Raw genomic sequence first — 19,919 nt, 5'->3', positions numbered from 1 at the left:
AACTTGCCTTACGGACAATTCCTGAGAATACAGAGGAATTGTTCTACCAAGGAGAGCTTCTGTAACCATGCCAAAATATTGGAGAACAATCTACTTGAGAAAAAGTATCCCAAACACCTGATACGAAGATCAAAAAAGAGGGCTTTCAATAACAACCGTGAAAGTCTTCTGGAGCCATCGGTACTCAAAACACAAGAACCCCGGATCACCTGTGTCAACACGTTTGGCACCCGCTCCAATCAGATTCAAAAGATCATAAAGAAGCATTGGGGTATCCTGAATACGGGCAACAACAGCCTGCCTCCCCCTCTGTTTGCTTTTAAAAGGGGTAGAAATCTAAAGGACCAACTGGTCCACACCAGACCTAGATCAGTTACCCCCAGAACAGTAGGAACACTCTGGGATATGCCAGCCGTGACAGGGCACCATCCCTGTGGGAGTTGTGCTGCATGTCCGCTGACTGCCAAATCAAGAACCATTGACATTGGGGGTGGGCGTCTGTGGGAACAAAGGCGCTTTACTAACTGCAATAGTCTAAACGTCATCTACTTAATAATTTGCCCCTGTGAGTACAAATATGTGGGGATGACGACTAGGAAAGTCAAGACACGTATCTCTGAACATAAGAGCACCATTAGGTGTCGTAAACAGTCCACCAAAATGACCAATCATTTTTTGGAGGTGGGACATGGCCCAAATGATTTTCGTTGGACTGTGCTTGAACAACCATTGATACCCAATCATGTGACAGACATAAACAAGTTTTTGTTCAAAAAAGAACAAAAATGGGTATATACCCTGAACTCAGACAAGGATGGGCTGAATGATGGCATACCGTGGATGTCACTCTGATCTTCAATCCACTATAACAGTGTGATGGTAGACTCAATAGACACTAAACCATTCAGGGTTTTGGCATTAGTTCTGACCAGTCAAAAGGCTGCGCTTGCCCTCTCCGTGTGATGATATCTATACCATCCACCAATTGTTTATGAACTTTCACACAGGGATTGGGCCTGATTAGGTGGATCCTATTATAAAAAACTTTGCCACCCACACTTTACTCAGTATGGCACTACATATTCCACAACATCCCAGTGTATCTATTAACTTGTAAGCGAAGCCTGTTAGCACTCCTAAATCTATAAAAGGTAAATCATATCGCAGTGTCTACCTGTCCATATATTTGTGTATCTGACTATGACATTATAAGGTTAGCGCCACAGATTACGCAAATAAATCTGTCAAAACAGGCATTTGTGCCCTTGAACTACATGTCCCATAATCCTCAAGGGCAGGGGGCGTGTAGGGACACGCCCAGCGATGGAAGCATAACTGTTGCTCCTAACTACGCGCGTTACCTCCCCTTACAGCCAGAGGAACGCTGGAAGTACCGCCGGACAGGTAAGAGACAATTGCTCTATGCCTGTCTGACAGCGATTATAGGAGTCTTCTACAATCATATGCGCGCGCTCTTCCGAGACCCGTACAGAGTAGAGAGAGCAGGACAGCGCTGAGGGCGAGAGTTTGCAGCAGGGTAGTTTGCCCTCCGCCCGATTTGTATCATTCAAACGCTCATTGAGCGGGAGCGTATTTGTTTCCCTTTTACTTACAGCGGCGTAATACACATGGCGATTATCACTGTCCTACGCCGAGAGCTTGGGGCAGAGATCTATCGCGTGTTTAATCTAACGTGAGCTCACAGAGATTAGGAGATACCATTAGACGCCGGGACTGTTTTTCGTGGCTCACCTTACAAAAGTTACCACTAGGCGGTAATTTGGATAAACATTGATGCCGTTTAAAATCTCACCGTCTCTTTCTTAAGAATAACCGACAAGAGACATTTCTCTCTCCTAACGGAGGTTTGGCCTTTGCAATGATATTTAATTCTGCCGAGGCCCAAAACAGGGCACATCGGCCATTTAAACCCGCAAGCACGCCAGAATAAGTTGTGATTAAGTGTGAAGTCAGCGGCTGCTGACGTGTTTTTGTATGTCTTTCTTTTCACTTTAGAGCGGTGCTTCAATTACCTGAGCTGTGAGCCAGGTGAGGTGAGGCAGTACTCTCCTGCACAATATGGTAAGTGAGAGTCTTACCACATATCATTTCGAGGTATGGTGGTTATATGTAGGAATTAACGTACTACGAAGAGGATAGCACTAGTGGTTCTCTTTACAGATATGATATACCATGCAAGTGTTCTGGATATTGTAGATATACTAATTGTATGTTTCTTCTGTTTTTTCTCTTTTTTCGACTATGTTTCTCTCACACTGGACGTCCCAGCTGGGAGAATGATCCTTCATTAGTACCCAGGTGAAAGATTTCCTTTTTATATATAAATTTCTAACACATCACTAGCAGTAGCGATATTGGTCCTGAGGAATGCAGTGGATACCTCTGTGATCCAAAAAATCTGCTGAAACATGTCATGTCGACCAACCTGTTGGTAGCTATTAGGTGAAACTACCAATCTCGCTCGTTTTAACTCTTAGAAACACTGAGGTCTTTAATAAATAATTTTTCCTCATAGTTATCTAATTTTAATATCACTATCCTGCACTTTTTGCACTTTTACACACCCCCTCGCACTGCTTTTCAGAAGCTCCCTGTGACCCGGTTATACCATCACTGGTCCTTATGTTGTCCCAATTGACCATACCAAAATACTATCCTTCATGGTTAGAAGGAACCCATATGATGAAAAGGGCGCCAAGGAAGAGCTACTGATGGGTATTTTTCAATAACCACGAATGATGTACCCTGATTAGTGGACTATTGCCACTGATTCTCACACATAGTCGTTTTCTCCAGAAAATTCATTCCTTTGACCCTCCACTATTATTTGTATTTTGTTTAGTTACTTTCGGGGAGTATAGTGATGAGTGGTCGTAAAAAAATTATCCCTGGGACCCAAACAACCACTGTTTTATTAAGGACTATGTGCTTGGCCTAAGGTCCAGAATGGCTGAGTACATGGATAAGGCATTCAAAAATCTTGAGGCCAGCCAGGAGCTGCAGAAGCACTGGTATGACCAAAAAGCTGCCATGGTTGAATTCCAACCTGGGCAACAGTGGTGGGTTTTGGAGCCAGTGGCACCAAGGGCTCTCCAAGACAGATGGGGTGGCCCTTACCCTATCCTGGAGAAAAAGAGCGAGGTCACTTACTTAGTGGACCTGGGCACCAGCAGGACACCCAAAAGGTTTATCCATGTGAACCGCCCCAAGCTCTACCATGACAGGGCTGACCTCACCATGCTGATGGTGACTGATGAGGCACAGGAAGCAGAGAGTGAACCTCTCCCTGATATCCTCTCTACCAGCCCAAAAGATGGGTCAGTGGATTGAGTAGTCTTTTCAGTCGCCCTCACTCCCCAACAGCAGGCTGACTGCAAGCAGGTCTTGTAGCAGTTTGCTAGCATCTTTTCCTGAACCCTGGTCTGACCAGCTGGTGTACCCATGACGTGGACACTGGTGACAGCAACCCTGTCAAAAACAAAATCTATCGACAATCAGACCAAGTCAAGGAAAGCATCGAAGCTGAAGTCAGCAAGATGCTGGAGCTAGGTGTGATTGAACCCTCTGAGAGCCCCTGGGCCAGCCCAGTGATTTTAGTCCCCAAACCTCATCAACAATCAATCAATCAATCAAAGCATTTATAGAGCGCGCTACTCACCCGTGAGGGTCTCAAGGCGCTGAAGGGGGGGGGGGGGCTGCTACTGTTCGAGAGCCAGGACTTGCTGCTGCTCAAAGAGCCAGGTCTTTGAGGTGTTTCCTGAAGGTGGGATGGTCCTGGGTCGTTCGTAGGTGTGTGGAGAGGGAGTTCCATGTTTTGGCTGCTAGGTAGGAGAATGATCTTCCTCCGGTGGTGGTTCTATGAATCTGTGGGATGGTGGCGAGGGTGAGGCTGGAGGAGCGGAGTTGGCGTGTGGGAGTGTAGAACGAGAGGTGGTTGTTGAGGTATTCAGGGCCTATGTCGTGGAGTGCTTTGTGTGCGTGGGTGAGGAGCCTGAACGTTATCCTTTTGTTGACGGGGAGCCAGTGCAGGTTTCTCAGGTGGGCGGATATGTGGCTGTGGCGAGGGATGTCGAGGATGAGTCGTGTGGAGGCGTTTTGTATGCGTTGTAGTCGATTCTGGAGTTTGGTGGTGGTTCCTGCGTATAGGGCATTTCCGTAGTCAGTTGGCTGTTGACGAGGGCCTGGGTGACGGTCTTTCAGGTTTCGGTGGGGATCCATCTAAAGATTTTTCAGAGCATGCGCTGGGTGTTGAAGCAGGAGGACGAGAAGGCTTTGACTTGCTTGGTCATCGTGAGGGATGTGTCCAGGATGAATCCCAGGTTGCGTGCGTGGTCCGCTAGTGCTGGGGCGGAGCCCAGTGCTGTGGGCCACCAGGAGTCGTCCCAGGTGGAGGTGGATTGTCCGAGAATGAGGACCTCTGTTTTGTCTGAGTTCAACTTCAGGCGACTGAGTCTTATCTATTCTGCAACGTCTTTCATTCCTTCCTGGAGGTTGGTTTTGGCGGTCGTTGGGTCTTTGGTGATGGAGAGTATCAGCTGGGTGTTGTCGGCGTAGGAGATGATGTTGATGTTGTGTTTGCATGCGATGGCAGCAAGGGGTCTCATGTAGATGTTGAAGAGGGTTGGGCTGAGCGAGGAGCCCTGGGGTACTCCGCAGATGATCTAGGTGGCATCTGATCAGAAGGGAGGGAGGCGGTCTCTCTGGGTTCTGTCGGAGAGGAACGAGGTGATCCAGTCCAGGGCCTTTCCTTGGATCGGGGAGGCGGGTTATTAGGGTGCGGTGGCAGACGGTATCAAAGGCTGCTGAGAGGTCCAGGAGGATGAGGGCGGTTGTTTCTCCGTTGTCCATCATGGTCCTGATGTCGTCGGTGGCTGCGATGAGGGCAGTCTCGGTGCTGTGGTTGGCTCGAAATCCAGACTGGGACGGGTTGAGCAGGTTGTTAGCCTCGAGGAAAGCAGTCAGCTGTTTGTTTACTGTCTTCTCGATTACTTTGGCCGGGAAGGGAAGAAGAGAGATGGGGCGGAAGTTCTTGAGGTCTTTGGGGTCCACCGTAGGTTTCTTCAGAAGGGCGTTGATTTCTGCGTGTTTCCAGCTCTCGGGGAAGGCATCTGACGTGAACGAGCTGTTTGTGATGTTCTGGAGATGGGGTGCGATGATGGTGTCGGCTGTGATGAAGATATGATGGGGCTAGGGTCAGAGGGGGAGCCGGAGTGGATGGAGTTTGTGACTCTGGTGGTGACTTCAGTGCTGATAGGGGTCCAGGCGCTGAGGGTGGAGGTGGGGGTCGCTGGTTTGGTGGCTGCAGGCGAGTTCTGGGGTCCAAAGCTGTCGTGTATATCTGCGATCTTGCAGAGTTCTTGTGATGGTGTGACGTCGTTGTTGCTGGCGCTGAGGTTGGAGAGCTCTTTGACGATGTTGGAGAGTTCCTTGCTGTTGCAGGTGTTGTTGTCTAGTCGCTCTTTTAATGATGTCTTTTTGGTGGCTCGGATAAGCTGGTGGTGCTCGCGTGTGTCGTTCTTGAGGGCTGTCATGTTCTCTGTAGTTCGTTCGTGGCGCCAGGTTTTTTCAAGGGTTCGACAGGATTTCTTGGATTCTTTGAGTGCGTCTGTGAACCATGGGGTTTTCCTGTTGCCAGTCAGGCCTGGGGGGTTCTATAGTGGTGCGAGGTCGTCGGCGCAGTTGGTGATCCACTGTGCGAGGTTGCGGGCTGCGTCGTTGGCGTTGGTTGTGTTGGCTGGCGGTTTCTGGCTTAGTGATGAGAGCAGTTGGTCTGTGGTGATTTTGCTCCAGCATCTACGGGGGATCTGTCGTGTGCAGTGGTGGGATGTGTTCTTTTTGAAGGTGAAGTAGATACATCTGTGGTCGGTCCGGTGTAGTTCTCTGGAGTGGTTGAAGGAGACGTGGTTGCTGGCGGAGAAGATGGGGTCGAGTGTGTGGCCAGAGAGGTGGGTGGGTGTGTCAACCAGTTGTTTGCGTCCGAGGTTGGCCAGGTTGTCGAGCAGGGTGCTGGTGTTGTTGTCGCTGTTTTTCTCCAGGTGGAAGTTCAGGTCCCCTAGGAGAATGTATTCTGGTGAGGCTATAGCGTGCGGGCTGATAAAGTCGGCGATGGTTTCGCTGAATTGTGTGCGTGGTCCCAGGGGTCTGTAGATGAGCGTTCCTCTGAGGGTGGTCTTGGGGTCGGTGTGAATATGGAATGTGTAGGTGTTCGGCGGCGGGGAGCGTGTCTTTGGTGGTGGTTCTGATGTGGTGGCGATGATCTTGAGCCATCCGGGATGGCTGTGGCGATGTCAGGGGCCAAGGAGGCGTTCATCCAGGTTTCCGTGAGAAAGGCGACGTCTGGTGCTGTTGTGTGGAGGAGGTCCCACAGTTCGATGGTGTGCTTGTGGACGGAGTGGGTGTTGAGGAGAATGCACTTGAGGTGGTTGTTGTTGTTGTTGTTGCGGGGTTTGGAGGGTGTTCGGCGGGTTCGGAGGCAGGTGAATTTGCAGGCTTGACAGGTGACGGGTCCGTTGGTGCGCTTCCGGGTGGCTCGGTAGCAGGCGGGTGGTCGTTCGGGTTTGAGTGCGTGGAGGGCCGCGGAGTCGTATCTCAGTCGTGTCCTCTGGATCTGGTGGGGGCCAGGGTTTCTGGTGCTGGGCGCGGTCCAAGCGCGGGCGGGCGCAGACGGGCTTGCCTAGCGGCACGCCCGCTGTGCACATCCGCTGTGCGGCCGTGCAGCGGCTGCCATTAAGTGGGAGGGGGAGGAGGGGTCAGCTGGGAGGCGGGAGGGCAGGTCAGAGAATGGGCACGGGGGCAGGCCCGCATGGGAGTCAGCAGCAGGAAACGGGGGAGTAGCGGAGTGAAAAGGTCAAGAGTAAAAGGGAGGGGGCACAAAATGAAGAGGGGCAGCAGACACAGGCACACAGGGAGTGACTCGCAGGAGGGGACCCGGAGCAGAGCAAGGCGGGAAGTCGGCGCAGGACAGCCGAGGAGCGAGGCAGCAGAACAGGGGGCTGGCAGGAGGAGGTCACAGGCACAGGTGGCGCTGCAGCCGTGGGGAAGCGACCTACCCGGAGGGTCAAGGGTCACTATCTCTATCGCGTGGCGGCCGCCATTAAATGGGGTCAGCTGGGAGGTGGGGGGGGGGGTATGTCAGCGAATGGGCACGGGGGGTGGGGCCGCACGGGAGTCAGCAGGGGGAAAAGGGGAGTAGCGGAGTGAAAAGGTCAAGAGTAAAAGGGAAACAGGGGCGACAGGCACACCGGGGCACAAAAAGAAAAATGGGCAGCAGGCACTGGCACACGGGGGCACAAAATGAAGAGGGGCAGCAGACACAGGCACACAGGGAGGGTCTCCCAGGAGGGGAACCGGAGCGGAGCAAGGCGGGAAGTCGGCGCAGGACAGCCGAGGAGCGAGGCAGCAGAACAGGCGGCTGGCAGGAGGAGGGCACAGGCACAGGTGGCGCTGCAGCGGTGGGGAAGCGACCTACCCGGAGGGTGTAAAGAGAGAGATGAGTTTCTATGTGGACTATAGGAGGCTCAACTCTGTCACCAAGACAGATGATCACCCCATTCTATGAACAGATGAGTTGATAGACAAACTAGGGGCAGCCACATTTCTAAGCACCTATGACTTGACTGCAGGGTACTGGCAAATTGGCATGGCCCCAGGAGCCAAAGAGAAAACAACATTCTCCACCCCTGATGGGCACTATCAGTTTACTGTAATGCCTTTTGGGCTAAAGAATGCCCCTGCCACCTTCCAGAGGTTGGTGATCCAAGTCCTGACTGGGTTGGAATCATTCGGTGCAGCCTATCTTGATGATATTGCTGTATTTACCTCCACCTGGCAGAATCACCTGATCCATCTTGGGAAGGTTCTGCAAGCCCTGCAATCTACAGGACTGACTATCAAGGCATCCAAATGCCAGATAGGGTAGAGCACTGTGGTGTACTTGGGACACCTTGTTGGCTCCCCTTACAGAACTCACCTCCAAGAAAATACCCAAGAAAGTGAACTGGACTGTTAGCTGCCAAAAGGCTTATGACACCCTGAAAGAAGCATTGTGCTCAGCACCCATTCTAAAAGCACCAGACTACTCCAAGCAGTTCATAGTGCAGACTGATGCCTCAGAGCTGGGGATAGGAGCAGTCCTCTCCCAGATCAATGAGGAAGGCCAAGACCAACTAGATGCTTTTATAAGCAGGAGGCTACTTCCCAGAGAACAGCGTTGGAGTGCCATTGAGAGGGAGGCCTTTACTGTGGTTTGGTCCCTGAAGAAGTTGAGGCCCTACCTGTTTGGGACTCACTTCCTGGTTCAAATTGACCACAGACCTCTCAGATGGCTAATGCAGATGAAAGGGGAAAATCCAAAACTACTGAGATGGTCCATCTCCCTATAGAGTATGGAATTTGAAGTGGAACACCGACTAGGGACTGCCCATGCCAATGCAGATGGACTTTCCAGGTTCTTCCACTTAGACAATGAAGACTCCCCAGGGCAAGGTTAGTATCATCACCATTCGTGTGGGGGAGGGGGGTTGTGTGAGAAAGTGCCATCTTTCTTGCCTTGGTATGCCCCCACTTTTTTCTGACCTGCTGATGTACTTTGACTGAGTGTGCCCTGGGTCCCTGCCAATCAGGTACCCAGGGCCCGTGTTCCTTCCCTACGAAGAAAAGCTATGCTGAAACAAAATACCCAATTGGCATCTCTGGCCCCTGTCAGCCCCTAGTAAATGGTACCCTAGGTACCCAGGGCATGGTGACCAGAGAAGACCCCTGAGGGCCGCAGCACTTATTGTGCCACCCTCAGGGGCCTGTACCCTGGCTCCCACACACTGCCTTTGCAGGCTGAGTGCCCAGGTAAAAAACTAAAGCAAGAGTCAACATGGCACACATCCGTGTGTGCCATTCCCACAGAACCCACTGCCCTGGCATACTTCAGTCACCCCTCTAGCTGTGTGCCCTATGCTAGAGGTGAGGGCCCAGGTGCATGAGCCCTGTGCCTCTACAGTACCCAGGACCATTCCTGGGCACTGTAAGTGCAGTGTTGCCATTTAAGAGTATATGGTGCTGGGAGGTTGTCATTCACAAACTCCACAGCACCATAATGGCTTCACTGAAGACTGACAAGTTTGGTACCAAACTTCTCAGCACATTAAACCCGCACTGATGCCAGTGTGGGATTCAATGTAAAATGCACGAGAGGGCATCTTTGAGATGCCCTCCAAAAACCCAAACCTACAATCCACGTTGGGCTGAGTGGCTGCAGAGGCTGCCACACCGCAGACATGTTGCTGGACCCCTGTGTGGAGAGCCCCCGCTCTCCTGGGTCTGCAACAAAGCACATCCTGGGCGAGGTGCTATGTCTCCTCCCCCAGGATGGACAGGGGGAAGCTTCAAAGGCATACCGCCTCTCAGAGCTTCTCCAGACCATTTGCTGTACCCAGCAGGCAGCCCCCCACCAGTCCTACCCCCACTCCGGCGGGAAGACAGGTGGGAAAAACTATGCAGGAAGGGGGGTGCCAACCTGTGCCAACTCCACCCCTCAGGTGGAGGAGGCGAGGTGAAGCACGACCCCGGGCTCCGGCCATCTTGTAGATGGGGAGTCCTGCCCAATCCCAGCTAGGCTCCTGATCCCCTCCCACAGGAGAGGACCAGGCTAGGGGGTATACTCACCCCAGGACAGGGACCCATTGGTCCCTGCCCTTGCCCTACCTGTAACACCCCTAAATGTAGTATGTATTTAGGGGCTCCCTGAACCTTCCTTCCTCAGATCCCGATATCAAAAAAAGAAAGAATATCAAGAAGAAGAAGACCCGCCATGCAGCTGCTAACAACAGGACAACAACAACTGACTTGGCCCCAGCCCTACCGGCCTGTTGATCCTGGCGCCCCGCAGACCCCTGTGCCACCCTTTGGGGTACCTACATGTGCTCCCTCATCCCAACTTACCTCTCGAAGTGCTGTTCGCCCCTGGAGAGTCACCGTCCCCGAGCCTGCAGCCTTTGTTCCTTTTTCAAGATCCTCATTGGATAACATTGAGTGCCCGACTGCTCAAAAGCACCCTGCATGCAGCCACCCGAGTGCCGCTGGCTGTGACCTCTTTGCCCTATCCTATTTCCCCTCTTGCGCTGAGCAAGTGACTAGGAGGCCAGCTCACAGAACCGAAGGCCCTCTTTCCCTCATTGGATAACATTGGGCCTACCTACCTCTGCACCCGGCCGCCCCTGCGCCGCTAGGACTGAAATAACTGTGCTCACCTGACCCTGGGGTACCCCTGCCCAGAACCCTAACTTCACCAACCAAGTACTCACCTGGAACCGGTAATTCACTTACCTGCCATTGGATGACCCAAGTGAGAAGTTTTGAAAATTGAAAATATTCCTATAAAATCAGCCAAAGTCCAAATTTGAAAATACTCACCTGTGATCAGGAGTGAAGCCAGTACTGTACATTTCAGCCCAGTATTGAACCACAAAATTAATCCCTAGTGGGTTTACTAGTAACCTGTATTTTCTCCGTAGGAGCCCATTGTCTGCTTTTCTATGAAATTTCTTCTGTCTACTTTTGAAAACTGCAAATATTCTTTAAAAATCGTAAAAAATACTGAAACGCAATTACCTACCTGTTTTGAGTTAAGCCCCCAGTGCTGGCCCCAGGAGACTAGTGCTGGGTTACAAAAGTAACGCAATCGTACTTTACCTGTAACCTGAATTTCCTACCATTGAATAACATTGTGAGAATCACCTCAAAAAGTTTCTAAGTGTGAACTTTTAAAACAGCTTTATATTCAGGAAAAATCATCACTGTAACTAAAACGTTTTTGATAATCTGGTTTCAGCTTAGACCCCAGGACTGAATCCAAGATCTAGTCCTGGAACTACCAAAGTAATCCATAAAGTAATCAACTGTACTTTCCTATGAAAACCCATTGAGCTCAATGCTAGAGTGTGGTTCAGAACTGTATTGCTTATTAGCTAACCTGTGATTATTGTGTGTACACACTTATTGCTCCTCTGCAAAGTATTTATATCAGAACACTCGTAACTTGAAAAGTATATTTTTGTAATTGTTGGTTCTAAAAATAAAACAACCATATCTTCGGATATACAAACAATTGGCCTGGAGTTCAGTCCTTGAGTGTGTGAAACCTTTTGCTGAGTGAGTGTGTACATCAAATGCTTTACACTATCCTCTGGTACCGCCTTACTGCTGGACCAAGCTATCACTTTTGAGAGTAAGGTCAGTTCTGACTTTAACCTCTGTTATACCTCTGGGTTGGTGGACTCTATACACACTGCACTGTACTTCCTTCTAGTCCAGCATATATAGAGCCACTTTCTCACAATGGGCATGCTGAAATTGACAATGGTGTTGTCTGTCCAGGTCATGGTTGCTGGAGTTTCGACTGTGATGTTGCTGATTAAGGAGCAAATTGGTCCAATAGGTGTCTGGCAGTGTGGTTGGATTCAGTAATGTGCTGTGTGAAGTGAAGGCTTTCAAGGTTTTCTAGAAGTGCCATAGAGTTTGGGTTGGTGCGGTCTTCTAGTTGAAAGTTAAAGTCTCTGAGGAGAATGAAGGTGCTAGCGCTGATGATTGGAGGTATGATGAAGTCTGTAATGATGCAGGCAATAATGATGCGGGGTCCTGGTGGTCTGTATACAAGGGTTTTGACCAGGGAGTAGTTGGCTATGTGGGTGTGGTCAGTAAAGTGCTGGTGTGAGTCCAAGGTTTCCTAGGTTTTCTAGAAGAGCTGAATCATTTGGGTTGGTGCAGTCTTCTAGGTAAAACTTAAGGGGCCTCATTTATGAGTTTTTGCCTTAGGGCAGCATGGCAGGCCTTCCTGCTGTGCTGCCCTACAACAAATGAAAAGGGCAAGAATGTGCTGTATCTAGCAGATATGGTTATTCCTGTCCTTTTCCCCTGTGCTGGCATACAATGGACTGCTGTGCGTCAATGAAGGCATCTTTGCACCATGGTGCAAGGGTGCCTGCATTGCAGGGTTGATTATTTTTGTGCAGGAAGGGGAACCTTCCCGCACAAAAACAATCACTGAAGGCTTTACTCATTCTATCCATGCTGTAGAATGTAGCACACATAGAAAAGGGAAAAACTAGGAGATATTTCTTATTTTTTGTGCCTTTCGTATGCCTCCCCTGGGGAGGCACACATTTTTGGTGCTGCCTCGGAGTTATGATTTCTCGTAAATCTGGGGCAGTGTTAAAAACCCATGGATGTTGCTGGGAATGCCCCCAGCAACACTAATAACAGGCCCCTTATTGCAGAGAACTGCATTAAAAGGAAAAATATTTACAATGCAGCGCTAAGCCCTGGTAAATATGGAGCAGTCTCCAGCGCCATCAGAGCATCACAAGAGTGACACACCCTATCTAAGGAGGATGAAGGTGCTGGCATTGATGATGTGGGTGGTGACAAAGAATGTGGTATCGCTTCCGAAGTTGGTGCGGGTCCTGGTGGATGGTATACAGGGGTTCTGCACAGTAATAGCTGTGCATATAAGATATGACCCAACCTGGTCCTGCTGTTGATATAAGGAACAACAGATCAGATGGGAATCTTCAGATGCAGTATCACGCAAAGTTAGAACTGTAAGTTCCATTTTAAGAGCTATATCATCCTCAGTTTTTGGGCAAATTTGTGTCCAATATAGTTGAAGTGCTGGAATAGTAATGCATTACAGCCTTAGTTAGTGGCAAACTGTTACTTATCACTGCTTAAGGGACTGTGCATCCTTTAGCTGACAATGTAGCAACATTTGTTGAAATTCCCATATAATAGGATATCAATCAAAAAAACAACATAACAAAAACATTTCCGGGCATCCCAAAAAAAACAATCAAAGAAGCATTGAGTGCATTAGAAAACAGTACAACAACAAAATAACACATTGAAATAATTCCACACAAAACACCAGCACAATAGCCAATTGCACATGTAATAGCACAATGAAATACAACAGCATCTTCTTAATAAATATTCTTGTTTTTCTTGGCCACCTCCTGAAATCAGTTTTCATAATATGTTGGTAATCATTGTCAACATCACTCACTGTCTTAATTGCCACCAAGAAGATACATACTGCCATCAGTAAAACTGGTTTGTGATACTCCCCCTACAAAGACGATAGAGAGATACTTGATGGTATAAAATAGTTTGGGTCAAGGAATAGAAAGGGTTATGTAGGGTTATCCTCAACTAACCATAGCTTGCACCCATGCCATGCACAGCTTATGACCTCACATACCAACCCACTCATAACATGTTAAATTACATCATTGATGTGACGGAATGCCAAGACCTGGGTCTGATGCTCATTAGGACTCAAGTTATGTCCTACTGATGAGTCCAATGAGGGGAGAAATCAGCCTGGTTTTTCTTCTTCTCCCTTTTAAGAGTACTCGTCTGGCAGTTTGGGATGACTGATCCTATGAGGAACACAGTTGGTGCTCATTTGCATAAGAAGTAGTATCAACGTATGGAGTTTGCCCAGTAACTCTAAGAACCGGGGTAATTATTTTGATGAAATTACTAAGGTTCACTTGGAATAGCATCAACCACCATGAGCGATGCTGTATAATTGAATTGGAATGCATGTATAACTGAGCAATACTCCTAGGACACCGAAAAATGCCAGCCAAGAAGAAACAATATTGTTATCCACAGGCAAACAATTATATTACCAATTAATCCCTACTGAGATATTATTGACCCCATAAAATTTACATACACATTATAAAATGTTGGTCTAAAAAGATTTTAATCAAAAGGAGCAATTTTAAATCAACACAAGTAATTCAGATATAAAATATGCAGAGTAATAGGCTGTCACTGATTCAAAGACAGACTCATGAGAATAGCTTAATCTGAAAACAAATCAAATTTAGTTACACAATCGAAAAAAACATTCAGCAGTTCAGATTAACTGAATATAAGACGGCGTTTCATCCCAGAGGTAGAATTGATCATGGCCATCATCAGGACATAGTGTTGCAGCATATAAAAATATATTTGTACACTTGGCAACATAAAAGCAAGATTTTTGCATGCCCTTCAAGGAATATAAGGTGATTGGCAGAGAACAAAAGTGACAAGGCAGAAGCCAATCTAGTCAAAGCACACCTAGTGGGCTGACAAAGAAAAGTGCCAATTTCAACCGTCAAAAAGAAATCAATAACTGTAGTGGTCTAACAGAGAAATTAATCCCCTACATGTTCACCGAAAGGCCTGCAAACAATAGGGAAAAACACCATCCAAGATTTTAGAATTTAGCTGAGGCAAAAAGAAGCACGCTATGGCATAGAATCCCAAAGATCCACAGAACGGGGAATGCAATCCTACATATGTCTTGAAACAGGCTCAAACTAATCACCACACTGTAAACAAGGTCAAGGTGCACCACTTCAATGTTTGCAGAAACTGTTAACTTTGATAAGGTTAACAGAAATAATCACATCAGCTATTACTTGTGTTCTTTGAGAGTTCTTTTATTCAATTCAGTTGAAAATGAAAAGCACACACAGGAGCTACAGCCGACGCGTTTCGTCCTCTTGGGACTTCTTCAGGGCTGTTTACAAAAAATGACAATATACAAAAACATACAGTTAAAATTTACATTAAAAAAGAAGCAATTACGCTCATACAGAAAATGCCAGGCTTCATGAACAATACATTACAAGATTTATAGAACATCCTATATATAAAGAAATGGGAGCCCCAGCATTGAGAAATTTAACCGAAAAAGGTAATCAGTAGCTGTTGAGCAGGGATATTAACGCAAAAATGAAAACATACCAAAATTAATCATAAGATAATGTTCTTAGATCTTCTCCCGTGGTTATTAGGTACGTGGGTATATCCGTGGCGTTCTATTATGGTGAAAGGGGCATCTAGAAATGATTGATGAAAAAACATTACTGAGAGGTCTAGTGACAGCCACCTTGTAAGAGGAGCACTCTAAGAGACTCGGAAGCTTCCAATAGCTATGAATGGTTGCGAGTGAAACCTATGACCTACCCTGTTTGACAAACAATTCTCAGTGGAGGAATCTGGACTGTCAGAGCTGTTCTTGTTAATAGGCGGTGTGTGTCTATTTGTAGTCACGTTCAGCCAATACACTCATGAATTGAGAGGTATTTCAATATTGTGCATATAAGTCTCCTATGGGACAAACAAAGTTGTTTTAGAGATTCTCCTAAGTGACAGCTCTACAGTCTAATACATTTTTGGTTTATAAGGAGGAAAGGCTAGTAGTTTGAATATGAGCAACGAACATAAATACTTCCATGATACTTTTTCTCATACTGGTCATAATCAACCATTAAGAATAGAGTAACCAGTTGTTTGGACATAAGCAAAGATCAGGAGCACATCACTTACATCAAAGTATGGATGATAGTCCAAATAGTGCTGGAACCAGGGTAGTAAGCATGGAATGAAGGTTCTGTCTGTCTATATAAAGCAAGAAAAGGGGGGACAAGGATGAACATTATTATGAACTAAGCGTTGTTTTTTCCTTTAATCTTCTTAGAGTGCCCAAGCAGGAGGATTAACATATATTTCCCCTACAACAATCAAATAACAATAGGTAAGATAAGCTACATAGTACACATGTATATTTTTTGTGGACAGTTATTGTAAAATGTTCTGCCTCACAATGGCACCATAGATAGGAGTGGACAGTTATTGTAAAATGTTCTGCCTTACAATGGCACCATAGATAGGAGTGGCCAAGTGAAGGTCTCCCAGGTCACTTTTCCGTACGCTTAGTTCATAATAATGTTCATCCTTGCCCTTGTAGAGCTGTCACTTAGGAGAATCTCTAAAAAAACTTTGTTTGTCCCATAGGAGACTTATATGCACAATATTGAAATACCTCTCAATTCATGAGTGTATTGGCTGAATGTGACTACAAATAGACACACACCGCCTATTAACAAGAACGGCTCTGACAGACCAGATTCCTCCACTGAGAATTGTTTGTCAAACAGGGTAGGTCATAGGTTTCACTCGCAACCATTCATAGCTATTGGAAGCTTCCGAGTCTCTTAGAGTGCTCCTCTTACAAGGTGGCTGTCACTAGACCTCTCAGTAATGTTTTTTCATCAATCATTTCTAGATGCCCCTTTCACCATAATAGAACGCCACGGATATACCCACGTACCTAATAACCACGGGAGAAGATCTAAGAACATTATCTTATGATTAATTTTGGTATGTTTTCATTTTTGCGTTAATATCCCTGCTCAACAGCTACTGATTACCTTTTTCGGTTAAATTTCTTTATGCTGGGGCTCCCATTTCTTTATATATAGGATGTTCTATAAATCTTTGAGGTGAGGAAGACAGACCAAAGAGGGATAGACCTATATGGAGAACAATATGCAATAACCTAGAATATGCTGATCTTAGTTGAGAGTAATTTCAAAATGCTTTCTTTAACTCAATCAAGTCATTTATGTCTAATTATTGTTGGCATTTTGTATATAAGCCTTGCACTAGTTTTTAATCTTGTAATGTATTGTTCATGAAGCCTGGCATTTTCTGTATGAGCGTAATTGCTTCTTTTTTAATGTAAATTTTAACTGTATGTTTTTGTATATTGTCATTTTTTGTAAACAGCCCTGAAGAAGTCCCAAGAGGACGAAACGCGTCGGCTGTAGCTCCTGTGTGTGCTTTTCATTTTCAACTGAATTGAATAAAAGAACTCTCAAAGAACACAAGTAATAGCTGATGTGATTATTTCTGTTAACCTTATCAAAGTTGACAGTTTCTGCAAACATTGAAGTGGTGCACCTTGACCTTGTTTAAAGTATTTCATAGTTCATGTTTTGAACCAACATTGTAACGGTGGGTGTTTTTGAAGTGTGCACACATATTGTCCCATGTACTATAGTGTGGGTCTAAAATAATTTTGGGAGAATATTTGACTAGGTGCTGTTCTGTTGGGAATCTTCCACCGTTGCTCTCTCTCTAAACTAATCACCACACTGTATCAATCACAGATGCCAACTGAGGAATTTCATATGCTGTATTTAGATATATGGGGTGAAACACTGAAATTCATAAATTCTAGTTAAATCATGTAATTATACCTTGCTCACTTGCCATGCACTAGTTATGACCTCACATATTATATCACTCATCACATACTATGACATCATTGATAACATCAATATGACATCTGAAATTAGATTATTGATGACTACATTATTCATGGTTATACCTATGTAGTTAACTATGTCTGGTGAATTGCAATGCTTTTTTGGGTTTGAATGTTAGGTTTAACTGATATTTTCACCTATAGCGTGATGTAACACAAGCAGCATTTCAGGTAGATATTTTACCTGAACACCGCTAGAGTAATTCATGAGCGCAAAATCTGTCTCAGTAGCAAACTACGGGGCAGGCATCTGGGGATTTTCCAATTCCTCAGCTCTCAAGGTCATTGAGGATATTTTCTGGAAAAGCTAGTTGCCCTTCCTGCTCTAACTTCATTTGTCACGTAGAATTGGATGTTCCATATATTAATGACATGATTAGCCTGGCTCTAATTATACTATGGCATTCTATTTGGAGAAGAGACTGTTAACCTCACAAAGAAGTTAATAGAAGACTGTCTCTCTCTTGAATATGGTCTTAGGATCCAGTGGATTACATATGTTAAAAATAGCCTCTCTTCCCTTGGTGTAGAGCACTTTTCGCTTTACCATCAAATTGCTCTACCATCTCAAAAAGGGAGATACAGCACTGATTCTTTAAACAAAGGGCAACTGAGAGATTTAAAACCAACTTTCAAAACATTTCTGTAAAATCTTATCTAGAGTGTCCGATTGACCAGGAAAGCATAGCCCCATTCGTATTTACTGTGACAAACCCACACCATAGATTTATCTTATTAAGGTTCCACCTGAACTTTATACCCTGCATGTTGGCCCATCCATCGGAAAGCTACTCCATAAACAATCTTCCTCCCTGTCCATATGACGGTGTTTCCAGACAATCAAACTTACAAATGTTTTTCTTCTGCAAATTTAATGTTGAACACTGTAAAAGATTTATCCTGACACTTATGCACAAACATAAGTTCACATAATGCCGCCCAGGAATGTTTTTTTTAATGATTTTACTATCACTGCCGGATCACTTACTTCGTGGAGTCTTTTTTATTCCTTTCCTGGAAGACCAGGTGATTACATAATAATCATCTATGAATTATATGCTTTACTTTGTTTTAAATTGATGCTTTTAATTGTCCTTTTAATATTTTGCACAATGAGGAATGTTTTAACTGTTTTTCTCACCATTTTGTACATGTATAGATGTGTTTTTTTCTTTTTTTGAACATTTGATTATTTATACTTTTATGATCTTACTATATAAGAATCGAATAAAGTAATTTAACTGAATGAGTGCAAAACTGCAAATTTGAACATGAATTGCAGTGTTTTGAACCAGAGCAGCATGCCCTTTAATGTGACAAACACTGAACACCCATTCAGATAATCTTTTCACTGTGAGATGCATATTGCATAGTTTTGCATAATTTTTCAGTAATTTCAAATCATTACGCTACACTGAATTATGCCAGTTAAGCCCACCCCTAGAATATATATTTTCACAAAAAGAGAAACGTTAAAGTTAGGCCTGTAATAGTTTATATAGTAATGTGAACAGCAGTTGATTGAATGATGTCTTCATTGAAGTCATTAATGATATCACTGAATATATCACAAGTGATGTAATGTGTAAAGTCATAAGCAGTGTGTGGCAGGGCAATTTATAATTAGCGCAGAAATTTCAGTGTTTAAAACAATAGAACTTATAATTATATGGCCTTACTACAACATCACTCTCTGTGAACGTGTAACTGACCTTTGGCTCCTTGCTGGATTCCTGTGTGCTGTTTACCGAGGACTCGCCCAGCGCCTCGCCGGACCCGCTTCGCGGGTCCCGCAGCGCTCGAGGATAGTGGTAACTGTGGACTGCTGATTGCCTGGATCATCACTGAGGGGAGCGCGGGGCAGGCAAGTGTGTCGGCGGGGCTGCGAGTGTACAGGCAGGGACTCCAGTGTCCAGGAGTCCCTGCGCGCCCAATCTGCAACACCTGGGCTGCTCTCCCCGCTGGCCACGCCCCCCCGCCCAATAGCCTATGAGCCCGTTGTATCTGTGTTTAAAGGTGATTAGTGCTACCGCTTCGCGGGAGCGAGCCGGGAGAAGCCCGGGACAAGGGCGGGACCGTCCAAGGCCGTCATAGGCCGGAGTAGGGTGGGCTGGGCCTACCCTCTTGCTTTGGTTATCTGAGTCCTGGTCCAATTCGATGATATAGCCCCCCACTGACTACCATCAAACTTCAGCTGATATGCCGTCTCCGGCAAGGGAGGGTACCCCCATGAAGCAGGGAGGAGTTAAAAACAGGACCTTAGAGAACTACTTTCCCCCGGGCCGTGGGGGATGGGGACAAGGAGAGCACCTTAATCCGGCTCAGGGCAGAGCGGAGACGCTCTATAGATAACCTGAAAAACAGACCCCTTGGAGAATATCCCACCACGCCTAGTGAAGAGTCGACCTCAATAGACAATGTCCCACTCCTGTTGAGGGATTGTACGAACACCCCACTAGTTCCATCTACGAGTCTAACCTCAGCCACCAGTCCAAGCCCAAGCAGGGTGACTATTGACCTAATTTCCCAACCCCCCCCAGCTCCGAAAGCTAGGAAAGCTAAACCTAAGCCAGCCGCTGTACAAGGAGTACATGGGCCCCCCCCAAATAAACGCAGGAGCAAGTCAAGGGGTGCCCAGGGCAAAAACAAACCCAAAATCCCTCACTCTGAGTTTGGGAGGTCATCAAAACCCTCCACACCGACTGTGAGATTAGCGGATGAATTACACTCCAAACCT

This window comes from Lissotriton vulgaris, chromosome 6, assembly GCF_964263255.1.
Source record: "Lissotriton vulgaris chromosome 6, aLisVul1.2, whole genome shotgun sequence".
NCBI lineage: Eukaryota > Metazoa > Chordata > Amphibia > Caudata > Salamandridae > Lissotriton > Lissotriton vulgaris.
The sequence above is the reverse complement of the archived record's forward strand: the minus strand, read 5'-3'. Positions refer to the sequence as shown.